This window comes from Arachis hypogaea, chromosome 12 (genome assembly GCF_003086295.3).
Source record: "Arachis hypogaea cultivar Tifrunner chromosome 12, arahy.Tifrunner.gnm2.J5K5, whole genome shotgun sequence".
NCBI lineage: Eukaryota > Viridiplantae > Streptophyta > Magnoliopsida > Fabales > Fabaceae > Arachis > Arachis hypogaea.
In genome coordinates, this window is record NC_092047.1 from 72,511,606 (window position 1) to 72,524,607 (window position 13,002).

The window sequence follows — 13,002 nt, forward strand, 5'->3', positions numbered from 1 at the left end:
TTTGTTCATGTTATAGATCTTCTTCTCCAATCTCAATTAGTGCTTGTAATTGCTCAATCCTCATAGATCCTAGATTCAACTTTGTAGTTTTGGATTTTTTTCAATTTCTTGAGAAGTTCATTTCCATTGTTGTTCTTTGTTAATTGTTGTTAGTTTCTTGTGTTGAAGCACTTTCAATTCTACTTCTTTCTCATTTTTTTTACTATGCCTTTTATCCTTGCTCATCAATTGTTTGATAAAATGCTAACATTAGTTATGGAGTAAAAGTTTCTTACTTGGCATAGGGTTTGAGTCATTAGAAAGAGTTGAATAGTTTATGTCAATTGTTGATTTGGAATTAGAAATTGCTAATTGACTTGGAGTGCACTAAAGCTAGATTTCCCTAAGGTGAAAACTAGGACTTGTGACTCAAGTTAGTTACTCTCATTTGACTTTCCTCTATACCTAGGGGTTAACTAAATGAAGCAAGGCCTAATTGTTGTCATCATTGACGGGACTATAAGGATAGAATTTCTAATGCCAACCCTAGGCCAAGTCTTTTATAAATTGATTGCTTGTTTGCCATTTATTTTGCTAAACCTTCAAAAGAACCACAACAAGGCTTCCTAATCGATAAGATGCATGCTCTAGCAATTCCAAGGGAGGACGACTCGGGGGACTAGTACTCTCAGTTATAGATTGTAGGATTGTTTGATGCGAAGTTTGAATGTCGATTAGACTATACTCACGATTATATCCGTTATTGAATTCTATATCGGCATGATAAATTTCGTTTATCAAAATGGCGCCGTTGCCGGGGATATTGCTTAGTGTGCCATGTTATTGCTTAGAGTAGTTATGTGTGCATGTATATAGTTGCATCTTTTTGTGATTCTTTGTTCAAGTGACTAACCCCTCATTGTTACCATGAATTTCACTTCCCCTTCATTGCATGACGCGTTCACAACCGAATCCGAGCTTAGTCCCCTTTGATCCGGAAATAGAACGAACTTTGTTTCATATTAGACAAGCTCGGAAGCGGTTAAGGTTTGGACAAGGTGAAGAGGTCTTCACCACCTCAACCACCTTACTAAAAGTGAACATTGAACCGTCACTCAACGAAGGCAATAATCATTCTCCTATCGAAATCACTAACAATTCTTTTCTTGTTTTAGGTACTAACGCCATGGATGCTCCGAGGAGAGTTACTATCAAGGAAGCGGGTGCACCGGATTATGTCCTTCAACCCCTTCATGTAACTCACCCCAATTTGAATGCAAACTTTGAACTCAAGACCGCTTTGATCAACCTCCTACCCAAATTTCATGGGCTTCCCGCACAAGACCCTATTCGACATCTCAAAGATTTTCATCGTATATGCTCAACAACTAGACGGGAAGGATCCGATGAGGTTGCTATATGGTTGTTTGCTTTCCCTTTCTCTCTTGAGGACAAGGCTAAAGAATGGTTCTACACCTTATCTAGTGAAGTCACCTCCGATTGGGACTTGCTTAGGCGAGGATTCTTGGATAAATTCTTGCCCTAGGAGAAGATGGATAGGCTAAGGAAGGAAATGTCTTGTATTGTACAAGGTGAAACGGAACCACTGTACAAGTATTGGGAACAGTTTCGTAGGCTACTAGACGCATGCCCTAATCACATGCTTGACACTCAAGTATTGCTTGGATACATATGTCAAGGGATGCGAGAACAAGATAGAACCCTCTTGGACACCTCTAGCAATGGTTCTTTGTCTAAATATAAAACAGCGGAGGAGGCATGGCAACTTATCATTGACTTAGCCGAATCCAATCAACATATGAGACGAAGAGTCAACCGCTCAAGAACCGTGAATGAGGTATCCACTAGTAGTGAAACCACCGCTCTAACCAAATCCTTGAGCGAAATGACATCCGTCTTGAGGCAACTCCAATTGAGCCAACAACAACCACAACAACCTCAACCTCAACCTCAACCATATCAACAACACTCTCCACCCCTCAACAACACAATCAACAATTGGTCCCTCAAAAAGTGTGTGGCATTTGTTCTTGCTATTCCCACTACACGGATGAGTGCCCAAGCCTTCAAGAGGACAACACTTTGGCGGCTACCCACAATTTCTATGACCGCCCAAATCAAGGGTACGACCAAGGTGGTAATCCTAACCAAGGGCACCCTTATCAAGGAGGAAGCTACAATCAAGGGAGTGGGTACCACAATCAAAATTGGAGAGACAATCACCAACAAGGAAATAGGGACAACAACAACAATGGAGGAGGTCAAAGATGGAACAACAATTCACAAAACCGGCCACCATACAACCAACAAAACCAACAAAGAAACTACCAAACATACCAACCACCATATCAAAGACCACCACCCAACCAATCACAAGCTCCTCAACTTACATATCCAACCGCCCCCTCCAACCAAGATGAAACACTCTGGACCATCATCCAAGGCCAAAAGGAACTACAAAACACACTTGCTTCCGGTCTCATCGGCCTCACCTCTACACTACAAGCTCTTCTTGCACGAATGGACACATCATCAAATCCCACTCCTCAACCCCCAATCCAAAGCGTCATCCCCTCTCAACCTCAACCCAATCCTAAGAGGGGCATCAATGCCATCACCCTGAGATCCGGAACACAATTAAAAGAGAAGGGAGCAAAGGATTCAAATCCCATCACAATCACTCAAGAGGAGGAGAGAATAGATATAGAAGAGGTAGTGGAAAAGGAGACACCACAAGTCATAGTTGAGGATGAAACTCAACCAACAAAAGAGACCCCCAAGACTAAGAGAACCTTGGAAGAAGAAATTGCTCAACCACTCCCATTTCCAACACTTGCAAAGAAAGCTAGGAAGCGTATAGAACTCGACCCCAAAATGGTAGAAATGTTCAAGAAAGTTGAGGTAACCATCCCCCTCTTTGATGCTATCCATCAGGTTCCTAGATATGCAAAATTCCTTAAAGATCTATGCATGAACAAGGATAGAATTCTTGAATTGGAAACCATCCCATTGGGGAGTTCTATTTCCGCTTTAATGGGAGCATTGCCCGAGAAGTGTGATGATCCGGGCCCTTGTATGGTCACTTGCACCGTCAATGGAGTTCAATTCGTAGATTGTATGTGTGACCTCGGAGCATGTGTTAGCATCATGCCTCTCTCCGTCTACCGAGTATTGAAGTTACCACCACTAAAAAGGTCGACGGCGAGATTTGTCCTAGCGGATAAAAGCATAATAACCGTGACGGGTGTTGCGGAAGATGTATTGGTGAATATCAAAGGGTTGGTAGTTCCGATTGACTTCTATGTCCTTAAAATGCCATCAAGTGAAACCGAGAGAGCATCATCCATCCTACGTGGAAGACCATTTTTGAGAACTTCTAGATTTAAGCTAGATGCTTACACGGGAACATACTCATTTGAGATAGATGGGAGAGTCGTAAGTTTTAGCCTAGAAGAAGCAATGAAGCATCCACCGGAAAATCACTCTCTATTCCGGTGTGACCCAATTGACAACATTGTTGCCGAAGTGCACCTTGCAAAGTTAGATGAGAAGTACATGATTGAAGAGGCAAATGAAGATCCAAGCAAATTAAACACCACACACCATACAAACCATCCGGAAACTCAAACATCAAATCATGACAAAAAGATGGAATTGAAGCCACTACCCCCCCCCCCACCTAAGGTACTCATATCTTGATAAAGCCCAAAAGCTCCCCGTGATAATCGCACAAGAGCTAACTCCTCAACAAGAAGAAAAGTTGCTAGAGGTATTGAGAAAAAATAAAAGGGCAATCGGGTGGAGTTTGGCGGATCTAGTGGGAATAAGCCCCCAAGTATGCGAGCACCGCATATTCCTTGAAGAAGGAGCAAGACCGGTCCGACAACCTCAAAGGAGACTTAATCCAACCATTCTTGAGGTGGTGAAAAAAGAGGTCACTCGACTACTTGAAGCGGACATCATCTATCCTATCTCGGATAGCGAATGGGTAAGTCCGGTCCAAGTGGTGACAAAGAAATCCGGGGTGACCACAATCAAAAATGAAAGCGGTGAACTTATAGCAACAAGAGTGCAAAATTCTTGGAGAGTATGCATAGACTACCGAAGGTTGAATGCGGCCACAAGAAAAGACCACTTCCCACTACCGTTCATCGATCAAATGCTTGATCGACTAGCCGGTAAATCATATTATTGCTTTCTTGATGGTTACTCCGAATACTTCCAAATACACATTGCTCTAGAGGACCAAGAAAAAACAACATTTACTTGCCCCTTTGGAACGTATGCTTACAAACGTATGCCATTTGGCCTATGCAACGCACCGGCAACGTTTCAAAGATGCATGATGAGCCTATTTGCAGACTTTCTAGAGCAATGTATGGAAGTCTTCATGGACGACTTTAGCGTGTATGGTGATTCATTTGATCATTGCTTAGGTAACCTTGAAAAAGTCTTAGAGAGATGCACCAAAACAAACCTTGTCTTAAATTTTGAAAAGTGTCATTTCATGGTCAAACAAGGCATTGTTTTGGGGCACATAGTTTCAAAAGAAGGCATCTCCGTAGATCCGGCAAAAATAAATGTCATATCTAGTTTGCCTTACCCCTCCTCCGAGAGGGAAGTCCGCTCTTTTCTTGGACATGCAGGATTCTACCGGAGATTCATCAAAGACTTTAGCAAGGTATCCCTACCTCTCTCTCGACTACTACAAAAGGACACTGAATTTGAGCTAAGCAAGGAATGTATGGAAGCATATGACAAACTTAAAGTGGCTTTAACACAAGCTCCTATTGTGCGAGGACCGAATTGGGCTCAACCATTTGAAATCATGTGTGATGCTTCGAATTATGCGATAGGAGCCGCGTTAGCACAACGCGAGGGTAAGATTCCCTATGTCATAGCTTATGCTTCAAAGACACTAGACGGAGCCCAATCCAACTACACTACTACCGAGAAGGAACTCTTAGCTATTGTTTTTGCTTTGGACAAGTTCCGAGCCTATCTTCTTGGTTCCAAGGTAGTAGTGTTCTCGGATCACGCGGCACTAAAGTATTTGTTGGCCAAAAAGGAATCAAAACCGAGATTAATTCGTTGGGTGCTTTTGTTACAAGAATTTGACTTGGAGATCAAGGATAGGAGTGGTTCCCAAAACTTAGTGGCGGACCATCTAAGTCGCCTCGAACACACAAACGACGACACCACTCCTATCAATGACTCCTTTCCTCTAGATAGTTTGCACGCAATCTCGGAAGTAGTTCCTTGGTATGCCCCAATAGCAAACTACTTGGTTTCACGCACCTTCCCTCCCAATCTCAACAAACATCAAAAGGATAAGCTGAAAAGCGAATCCAAATACTATGTTTGGGACGATCCCTATTTGTGGAGGTGTGGAGCAGACCAAATAGTGCGACGGTGCATACCTCAAACCGAATTCCAATCAATCTTGGACGCTTGCCATTCTTCCGAAGGAGGTGGCCACTATGGCCCCCAAAGAACGGCAAGAAAGGTCCTTGATTGCGGATTTTGGTGGCCAACCCTTCTCAAAGATTCTTCCCTCTATTGCAAATCTTGTCCCCAATGCATTCGGTTTGGAAATATTTCTAAGAAGGACGAAATCCCCCAACAAAATATGCTTTTTTGTGAAATCTTTGATGTATGGGGAATCGACTTCATGGGACCATTTCCAAATTCCAATGGCTTTCTCTACATCTTATTAGCCGTCGATTATGTGTCAAAATGGGTGGAGGCAATCCCCACCCGGACGGATGATGCCCATGTTGTTTATTCTTTTGTGAGGAATAATATCATTTGTCGTTTTGGCTCCCCAAGAGCAATCATAAGTGATCAAGGATCCCATTTTTGCAACAAAAAAATGGACGGCCTCATGAGAAAGTATGGCATCATACACAAAGTCGCCACGGCCTACCACCCCCAGACAAACGGCCAAGCCGAGGTGTCTAACCGGGAAATTAAACATGTGTTGGAAAGGATTGTGAAGCCGAATAGGAAAGATTGGAGCGCTAAACTCTCCGATGCACTTTGGGCATATCGAACGGCTTACAAAACACCCATTGGCATGAGCCCTTTTAGACTTGTATATGGTAAAGCATGCCATCTACCGGTAGAAATCGAACACAAAGCTTATTGGGCCATAAAGGAATGCAATATGAGTTTGGGTGGAGCCGGAGTAGAGAGAAAGCTTCAATTGGCGGAATTGGAGTGCTTGAGATTAGAAGCCTATGACAATTCTAGACTCTACAAGGAAAAGATGAAAGCCATTCATGACAAGAACATTAGAAGAAGGGAATTTGGACCCGGTGACCTAGTGCTCCTTTACAACTCAAGGTTGAGATTACTACCGGGAAAGCTTAGATCAAGATGGGATGGACCTTACCAAGTAGAGAAAGTAGAACCTTACGGGGTCTATCACTTGCGCCACCCATCAAGTCCGGACATTTTCAAGGTAAATGGGCACCGTCTCAAATTGTACCATGGTGAGCAAAGAAAGAACTCCAAGGAATTTGAAGTGTTCCTTTTGAGGGATGCATCTCTTGAACAAAAGCTTTGAGCTAGTGGACGTCCAACTTAAGGACAGTAAACAAAAGTTCTAGGTGGGAGACACCCCACCATGGTAAGATCCACCATTTGTACATAGCCATTGAATTCTTCTTTGATTAATACTTGCTTACTACTTGACTTCATGTTTGGTAGCTAGGTGATCGATGAAGTTGTAGCTAGATTTCGTTTCAAATTTTGTTTCATTTGTTGAGTTTATTTGGTACTTTATCATGTCAAACTATCCTTCTATAGTACCTAAAGTGGTTGTTTGGAGGGTTGGAATGCTGAAAGTGGTGCGAGAACATGCAACTTTGAAAAAACGCACCCTTCCGCGCGTGTGCGCACCTAACGCGCACGCGCCCATGAAGCATTCCCGACCATCCACGCGGACGCGCGATGTGCGCGGACGCGTGGATTGCAAGAAATACCCCTCCATACATATTCCAGAGAGTTAGACCACTCTCATGCCCGCACCATGCCTGAGGCACAGGCCGCTCACGCGTGCGCGCACAGGGCGCGTATGCACTCCTTGACGGATCCTCAGATCGACGCACTAGCACACCTCGCGCGCGCGCGCCGATCGCCCATGTGCACTCCTGGTACATATTCCAGAGAGTTAGGCCACTCTCGCCCCTGCACTAAGCCACCAGCCTACCACCTCTGCCGCGTGCGCGCACTAGGCGCCAACGCGCGCACATGCCTGCAACGTGAGGTACGCGCACGCGCCCATGCCGCACACGCGTCCCTTGCCCCTGTGCAATCCTAGTACATATTCCAGAGAGTTAAGCCAACCCCAAGCCCATCTCAAGCCTGGGGCATAATCACATTGCCGCGCGAGCGCACCGTGCGCGTGCGCGCCATCACTCCACCCCGCTTCCTTGCGCTTGCGCGCCCCGTGCGCGCACGCGTGGGTGACCGCCGTCAACATAATAGGGAGCACACTTGCTCCCTTCATTCTTCTTCTCCCTTTTTCTTCTTACCTCCTCTACTACCCATTTACCTACCACTATTTCTCCTCTCAAATAACCACCCCCCTACCATTACCTCCGGCGACCACCCACCTCCGGTGGCCCCTACATTGCCCCCTCCATTCCCCATCATTCCAACCTACAACTTCCTCTCCCATACCCTTTTCCATCTCTCTCAAGGTACTATACTAGGCTCCCCTCTTGCTCTACTTCTCTCTTTTGCTTCTTAGTCAGTTAATTTCATTCTCTTTTAGGTTGTCTCTTTCTTCCCCCCCCCCTCTCTTTTGAGCCCCTCACTTCTTTGGGGTGTTTTTTGGCTCCTTTTCCATTTAACGCTTCATAGGCACTTGGGTCATAACTTCTCTTGCATTGATGGATGAGATGTGTTGCATGATTTTCTTATAACCACTGTGCATTGTAGTGATTAATGCTGGTTTGTGGAATGTTACATTAGCCCACCTACCAAATAGCCTTACCCTCTATCTTCCCTTGTTAGCCAAGAATTGAGCCTACGTTTAACCCACTTGTTCTTTAAATTAGCACATTACAAGTCTAAAGCGGAAAACCATAATTGTCCTCATTTGGATCTTTGATTAGCTTAGGCTAGTGTGTGTGTGAGTATCATTCAAGCGTGGGAACCTTGATATTAGGGGAATAAAAGGGGCAGCTTTGTATTGTTATTGAAAATATTGGGAATTGGGTACATACTCATGTATTGGTCAGATGTAAAACCTTATGCATTGATAAAATGAGAAAAAAAAATGAAAAAGAAAATAGAAAAAAAATAATATGAAAAGAAAGAAAAAATAGAAATAGGAAAGAAAAAAAAAGAGAAGAAAGGAATAAAAAGGGGACAAAATGCCCTAAAGCAAAGTGCAGCTTAATAAGATCAATGCATAAGTGTTGTGAAATGAAAAAAAAAAGAAAATACATGAGTATGTGAAAAAGTGAAGAATGGGTAGTTAGATTAGAACTCAATTGTATAGGATGTCATAGGTTAGTGGAAAGTTTAAAGCTTATCAAAGATTCAAATTTCAAGCTCACTTAACCATATATGCATCCTACCTTAACCCTAGCCCCATTACAACCAAAGAAAAGACCTCATGATAGATGTATGCATGCAGGAAATATATGTTGATTGATTAGATGAGGAACAAATCTTGGAAAGCATGATTAGGAGAAAATTGAGAGAATCAACCCTAGACACTCGAGTGAATAGAGTGTAAACACTTCCGGTGAGGGTTTGAAGGCTCTAATTCATGATTCCCGGCTCTCACGAGCATGCTTCATGCAAAGTTGCATATATTGCACTTGATGCTCAAAAATTGGTGAATCCCATATATTGATCGCCACCGTGCCCTATATGCTTGCATATATCTTAGGAAGGTTGATTTGTTCCTAACCAAGTAGATGGTAGCACTAGTCGTAGTTGCATTCACGTAATTAGGTTGCACCTCATGAGTCTTATACCTCTATGATCCTTCGGTCTTTTGAGTTTCTCTTGCATTTCTCTAAGCATGAGGACATGCTAGAATCTAAGTGTGGGGAGGTTGATAAACCCCATTTTGAGGGTTTATCTTGTAACGATTTTAGGGGTTTTATCAATGATTCCACACGCTTTTCATGTGAAAATACAAGACTTTGTGTTTCTTTCCTAACTTTTGCCTCATGGATGAAAACATGCTTATTTTGCACTAAATTAGATACATTTCTAATCTTCTCTTGATGCCGTTCGATGCCGTGACCTGTGTGTTAAGTGGTTTCAGAATATAGGGCAGGGATGAACCAGAAGAGAGAAGGAGAATGAGCGCGAAGGAAAGGAGCATGAGAAAGTGAGCTTTGGAAACTTCAGCAAGGGCGCGTGTGCGTACTTGACATGCCCGCGTGGATTGCGCAGCTAGAAGTCAAAGCCAGAAGCCAAGCCACGAGCCGGCTTGTGTAGCGGCTAGGCCATAACCCCCATGCGCGCACACCCGTACGCTGCGCCTCCGTTCACATTGCAAGATGCCCCAGTGGCGCGCACGCATGCTTTGCGCGTACGCGCCGATGCTCGAACATGATTTTTTTAGAAGTCACGTGACCTGGGCGTGGAGACAGTTGGAGATCTCATCTTGGGGGAAGTGCCTTGGCGGGAAGAGCTTAAGAAGACCAAGGGTTGAAGGGTTAAGGTTTTTTGGCTCATTTTTAGATGGTTCTAGATTTTTTTGGCTATTGTTAGTTACACTCTTGGGTAGAGAGAGAGGGAGACTCCAAGCTCTCACTAGGGTTCATCTTCATCCATTTTCTGAATTTCCAAATCACACTTTGGTGAGATCCATTGCAATTCTCAATTCATTTGTTCATGTTATAGATCTTCTTCTCCAATCTCAATTAGTGCTTGTAATTGCTCAATCCTCATAGATCCTAGATTCAACTTTGTAGTTTTGGATTTTTTTCAATTTCTTGAGAAGTTCATTTCCGTTGTTGTTCTTTGTTAATTGTTGTTAGTTTCTTGTGTTGAAGCACTTTCAATTCTACTTCCTTCTCATTTTTTTTACTATGCCTTTTATCCTTGCTCATTAATTGTTTGATAAAATGCCAACATTAGTTATGGAGTAAAAGTTTCTTACTTGGCATAGGGCTTGAGTCATTAGAAAGAGTTGAATAGTTTATGTCAATTGTTGATTTGGAATTAGAAATTGCTAATTGACTTGGAGTGCACTAAAGCTAGATTTCCCTAAGGTGAAAACTAGGACTTGTGACTCAAGTTAGTTACTCTCATTTGACTTTCCTCTATACCTAGGGGTTAACTAAATGAAGCAAGGCCTAATTGTTGTCATCATTGACGGGATTATAAGGATAGAATTTCTAATGCCAACCCTAGGCCAAGTCTTTTATAAATTGATTGCTTGTTTGCCATTTATTTTGCTAAACCTTCAAAAGAACCACAACAAGGCTTCCTAATCGATAAGATGCATGCTCTAGCAATTCCAAGGGAGGACGACTCGGGGGACTAGTACTCTCGGTTATAGATTGTAGGATTGTTTGATGCGAAGTTTGAATGTCGATTAGACTATACTCATGATTATATCCGTTATTGAATTCTATATCGGCATGATAAATTTCGTTTATCATGCACCGGGTCGTCCAAGTAATACCTGAGCGAGTCAGGGTCGATCCCACGAGGATTGTGGTTTGAAGCAAGCTATGGTTATCTTGCAGATCTTAGTCAGGTGAGTAGGAGATGTTGGTATGTTTGTTTAATTGCATAAAAGGAATAAAGAGAAAAAGGTTACTCAGAACTCAGAAGTTTTCTGAACCCCATGGTTAGTGCGGATCCAGTCTGATTGAAGATGAAGCTCCTGTAGTTCATTCTCCTTGGTGATCCTACTCAAAATTCCACAGAGAAGGTTGAATCTTCTGGATCAGAGGATGCCACGCCTTTGGGTTCTAACCTCTACCACAGAGACCCTAATCTTCCCGTACTTCGGCTGAACCGGTGTATCGAGAAGTCCCCAATGAAGTCGTGGATTAGCCGTCTAAAAGATGTATAATCAAGCTGGTGGTTCATTATTATCCGATGAAACTCACTCTGAACCCATGTAGAATGTGATAACCTTATGCCAGTTCAACGCATTCATATTGATGAAGAATGAAGATACATCTTAGAATAGAGAATCAAACACGAATTGAGAAAGAACAATAGTATTTTTATTAATCCATAAAACTCAGCAGGGTTCCTCCCCTCAACCTAGGAGGTTTAGAAACTCATACTGATAGAAAATACAATGATAAATGTGTAAAGTGTGCGTCCCCCCTTTGATGAGAGGTGTAAAAGTTTTTAAATACTAAACTAATGACTAAGGATTACATAAGAAAGGGTAAAATAATCTTTTAGTGCTAAAATCCACTTATGGGGCCTACTTGGTGAGTGTTTGGGCTGAGCTTTGATAAGATCCACGTGCTAGGAGGCCTCTAAGGCTTTGAACACTGGCTAGGGGGTCCTCTTTGGGCATTTGGACGCTGGTCTCCTCCTTTGGGCGCTGGACGCCTGGAGTGGGGCAGAAGGCTGGCGTTGGATGTCAGTTTTGGGCCTTCAATTCTGAAGCAAAGTATGGACTATTATACATTGCTGGAAAGCTTTGGAAGTCAGCTTTCCATAGCCATTGAGAACGCTCCATTTGGACTTTTGTAGCTCCAGAAAAGATCTTTCTAGTGCAAGGAGGTCAAATCCAAACAACATCTGTAGTGCTTTCTCTGTCTCTGAATCAGACTTTTGCTCCAGCTCCTCAATTTCAGCCAGAAAATACCTGAAATTGCATAAAAACACACAAACTCAAAGTAGAATAAAAAAATGTGAATTTTACACTAAAACCTATAAAAACTTAATAAAAATGAAACAAAACATGCTAAAAACTATATGAAAATGATGCCAAAAAGCATATAAAATATCCGCTCATCAGCTGCCACTTCTCATTCTTGCATAGAAGGAGATAAAGCCCTTTCTCTTCCTTCATTAGTGGCTTAAATAGCACAGTTCTATGATAAAGATGGAGCTTTGAGAACCCCAAACCCAAATGCAGAAACCTCTAGTCTCTGGTCTCCTCAGGTATTTCTGCCATTCTTAGTTAATGGAGTATTGTATTCCTTTTTAGGTCCTATGGCAACCAAAGAACAAATTGATTCTGCGAAAACATCAAGACTTCATACTTTACTGGTTGAGTTTTTAAAATTGTTCCCCCAAGGGATTTGAGTCCTCTTTTTTTGACCTGGTGTTCCGAGGGTTACCTGAAACTGGAGGTCGATCTCGGATGAGATCTTCTGTACTGGTCGAAGATGACGTGTCTGGCTGGCTGATGACGGTCGGAGCTATTGTGTCCGACTTGTTGGACTTGCTGCACTGCTGATCCTTGGCCACCGGAGGATGGAGGGTACCTGCAAGAGACTCCGATGCTTAAGTTAGCACGGGTATTAAGCAGGTTTATTGTAGAATCAGAGTATGAGTTATACCTGGGTGCTCCAGTGTATTTATAGTAGTGTGGACTGACCTTTATGATAAGATAAGTTAGTTATCTTATCTTATCTTTATCTTATTTGGGGTGAAGTCAGCTTATCTTCAAGGGAACTGCCTTTATCTTTATAGGCTTAGATTGCCTTTGGATGTGGGTCGTGTTCCTCTATTTGGGCCCTTTGTTGGGATTTCTTGTCGATTTGGCCGACCTCTTTGAGAAGAGGTCGGTCGCTTTATCGCCAATCATCCCAGGTCGGGTAGCGCGACCCAGGGTATGAACAGTGCCACTGCTTGAGCTCGGTCTTTTGTCGAGGTCGAGTCTTTGACTTTGGTCCTTTGAAGCCAAACTCAAGCATTTTGTCGCTTTCTTTGTAGAAGCTTTTGAATGTAGAACATTTTTCCTCTAAATGCGCGCGCTTCGGGAACGTGCGAGGGTTTAATGTTTTCATTAATTTTAACATTAATTGCCCCATTTCCCTTTGGCTC